Source organism: Triplophysa rosa, unplaced genomic scaffold (assembly GCF_024868665.1).
Source record: "Triplophysa rosa unplaced genomic scaffold, Trosa_1v2 scaffold62_ERROPOS344091, whole genome shotgun sequence".
Taxonomy (NCBI): domain Eukaryota; kingdom Metazoa; phylum Chordata; class Actinopteri; order Cypriniformes; family Nemacheilidae; genus Triplophysa; species Triplophysa rosa.
Window position 1 is genome coordinate 292,183 of NW_026634645.1, and position 3,702 is coordinate 295,884.

The following is a 3,702-nucleotide window of genomic DNA, read 5'->3' on the forward strand; positions in this document are numbered from 1 at the left end:
CAATAAGTTACCATCCTTTTAATTATTTGGATAAATATAATGATTTACAAGGTTATTATTGCATAATGTTTAATGTACAACAATACTGAGGTGCAAATAGTATCTGCCACTATTTCCAGGCAGGCCCATCTCCTCTGCGGTCTGCGACAGGGTTACTCCGATGTCTTGGAGTTCGCAGATCGATTCTTCGAGACCGCAGGGGAGATGGTCCATGACGAGACGGAGCAGATGGCCCTGTTCAACGGCGGTCTGAATGAGCCGCTGTCTCGGGAGGAGATGAGGATCCTGAGACCGCTGGGCTTCACGGACATGATTCGGTATGCCATGAATCGGCCGGAGCCCAGCGTCTCAGCCCAACCCAATCCATCTCCCCTACCCGCGATCCCGGAGGGTCGCGTCATGGAGATCGGGGTCATCGGCATGGCCGCACCGTCCGCCTCTTCCCCGGCAGCTCCTCCTCCGCCCATCAGCATCCGTGGCCGGCGCAGACGAAGGGAGTCGTGGGACTCCCCGTCCGACTCCTCCGGTGCGGAGTATCTCGGGCTCCCCATCGCTTCTCAGCAACCGGCCACATGTCCTGAGGGCCGGTCAAGGAAGAAGAAGCCGAGGAGGGGGAGGTCCGGTCCGGTGCAGCCGGCATCCAGTCCGGTGTCCAGTCTTGTGTCCAGTCTTGTGTCCAGTTCTGTGTCCAATCCTTTGTCCAGTCATGTGTCCAGTCCGGTGATCCTGCCGGCGTCCAGTCCGGTGAAGCCGGCGTCCAGTCCGGTGTTGCCGGCGGCCCAGCCGGCGATCCAACCGGCGATCCAGCCGGCGTCCCAGCCGGCGATCCAGCCGGCGTCCCAGCCGGTGATCCAGCCGGCGTCCCAGCCGGTGATCCAGCCGGTTATCCAGCCGGCGTCCCAGCCGACCACGGCTCAAGCCCTGTCCAGCCGGTCTTCCAGCCGGCTGCAAGCCCTGTCCAGCGGCCTTCCAGTCAGCGCAAGCCTCTGTCCAGCCGCCTTCCAGCGCGTCAGCCCGTCCAGCCGGCTCCACGCGTCAAGCCCTGTCCACCGCCTTCCACCGGCGTCAGCCCTCTACCGGCCTTCCAGCCGCTCAAAGCCCTGTCCACCGGTTCTCCCTTCCACCGGCGTCAACCCTTCCAGCCGCCTTCCAGCCGGTCGTCAAGCCCTGTCACCGGCCTTCCAGCGCGTCAAGCCCTTCACCGCCTTCCAGCCGTCCCTGGGAGACTCTCCAGGGTCAAAGACTGTTCCCCTAGACTATCCTAAGTCCCCCAGACTCCGCGCCCTCAGCGCAGCCGGGACACTATTCCCCCAACCCTTTGGACTGCCCCCTATGGGCCCTTGTTTGGCCCCACCCCCCCTCCCTTGTTTGTTATTTTTACTGTCCCACCCAAGTCCTGTTATTATGTTGTCTTGTTGTCTTGTCTTGTCTGTTTTATGTTTTGCCCCCACGTGGGAAGTCTTTGTTTTCTTTATATCTCTTAGTTTCGTTTTCCCCCATTGAGGGTGTTTGTTTTGTGTTTTATTAGTTATTAAAGTCTTGTTGAGTTAACCCCTTCACTGCCTGCCTACATTTGGGTTCTTCCTGCCACAGTACGTGACACTAACTCCTATTTAGTTAATCAAAAGAAAAACAGCTATTTTTGGTTAGTGAAAATAGCATATCGCTAAGAAATGCTTCTATATTCACTTAGTGTAAACAGAACCTACAGCTATTTAAACTTAGTGTAAATATCATCTGTCACTATTTTCACTCAGTGCAAATAGCCGCTGCCAAATAAAAATTAATGCATGTACAACAGTATAGTTGTGAATATAATGTATAAGGAATATAATCTTGGATCGTCTCATTACCTTTTGATTAAGACAATCACATGGGTAAAGTAACCTTTTTTCCCCACGAAACTTTAATTGGTCAAAAACAAGACATTTTACAACACCTAAAACTACATGACAATACAAAACCATTTCCAGAATTAACCCAGATCTACACCACCAGTTAGCTTTTTAAAGGTCAGGATTGTGCAGGCAAGACACAAATATTTATTTTATCATATACTTCCTGCATGAAAAACTCCATGTCCTGCATTCTCTCAAAGTGAAAAGGAAGGGAGCCTAGATTTTGTCCTGATCCATGCCACCATCATAGAAAACGGTGTCAATAAATAGGTCCCGCATTGTTATAGCCAACAAGGCATAATTTACATATACATTTGCATTTATTCATTTGGCAGACACTTTTATCCAAAGCGACTTACAAGTAGGAGAGCATACAGTACAAACATTTTGTCAACACGCTAAACCGTTAGTTTACAAGGCCATTCTACTAGGATTAAAGCTGGAGTAAGCAAAGGAGAGAATGAACAACAAGATATTATTATTTTTTTAGACAGAAAGACAGACAGACAGACAGTTATTGGTCAATGATCATCCTCGTTCATTCTTGTGACCTGTGGAAGGTGAACTTTCCCAGCAAAGTGGGTTCAGTACTCCTTCACCCAGTCAGTGAGAAGAATCTGTTTCATCACAGCCGAGTCCTTTGTGCAAAAAGATAATAATATAATCAAATAAATAAAGATAATGAATTATAATGTCAAGTTTTGCTCAAATATTTATGAAACAGGAAAGGTATAAACAAGTCAAACAACAATACATAAAAATTCCCTGTAATACATGGATTCTCGTAGCTGGGGTGACCTCCATAACGTTTAGATCCAGTTGGATCATTGGTTTGGTGACTGACTGTTGGCTTTATAGAAAAAGTGACAAAACAGTACACTTTGAAGGGACCGGTGCCATGGCTTCACCTTACTTCAAATATAAATACTTTTATGTGGTTTTGACAAATATTAATAAATTATTATTCAGCATTTTCTTATTTTAAATTTTTGATTTAAGCCAACCGTGTAAAACACCAACCTTTTCTGATACAGAAAGTAGAGATCTTCTTTCATAATAACTGGTCTACTGGTCTTTTACTGTAAATCCCCTACAACTTTATTTCACTGTGCATTATTTATAACAAATGACCTGTATACTGAGAAATGCATACAATTAATATCTTCATTCAAAATGTATAGCAATATAAAAAAGTATGTTAGCAATATCATACCTTGCCAGAGGAAATGCCTGTAGTAACTGATGGCACCACCACCTCCTGATTCAGGCATGTCAAACTAAATAATAAAATATGTCAAGTGAAAAATCTTAATCATTCTCATTAATTGTCATTAATATTTGTCTTTTAATAATTGTCACTCATACTAAATTGTCTTTTCAGTCCATTTTGGTGAACAAATAACCAAAAAATTGATAAAAACTCACTGCCGAAAAATCAAAGGGCTTTCCAAGGGTCACATACATGGCATACTAAAATACAAAATCAAAACTCTGTGTGTGCTAAACACTGCATTTGTTAATATAAGATCAGAAACAATGGTATAGCAATTATGAACACTTACCATCAACATGAATATTCCATAGTCATTCCCTCATGGATTAAAGTGAAAACAATTCTTATGACTGATTTTTTTCAGGCCAAGTCATATTCCTTTAACCAATAGCGTTTTAAAACCGTGTTTTGAACCACTTTACATAGTATTGCCAGTTTGCGTATTTTAAAAGCTATTTTTAATCTATGAAAAAAATATACTTACCTAGACAAATAATCAACCATCTATAACTTTTCAGTGCATTTTTTAAT

At 44.3% G+C, this 3,702-nt stretch overlaps 1 long non-coding RNA gene across 1 annotated transcript; it reads right to left on the reverse strand.

Moving 5' to 3' along the window:
- Window positions 1-2,687: 2,687 nt before the first annotated feature.
- LOC130551097 (uncharacterized) lies at window positions 2,688-3,488 on the reverse strand. Its single transcript, XR_008962538.1, has 3 exons — window positions 3,461-3,488; window positions 3,112-3,175; window positions 2,688-2,748 (listed from the first exon to the last, which is right to left on the reverse strand). It is a non-coding gene; the product is annotated as an uncharacterized LOC130551097 (long non-coding RNA).
- Between the last annotated feature and the right edge of the window lie 214 nt (window positions 3,489-3,702).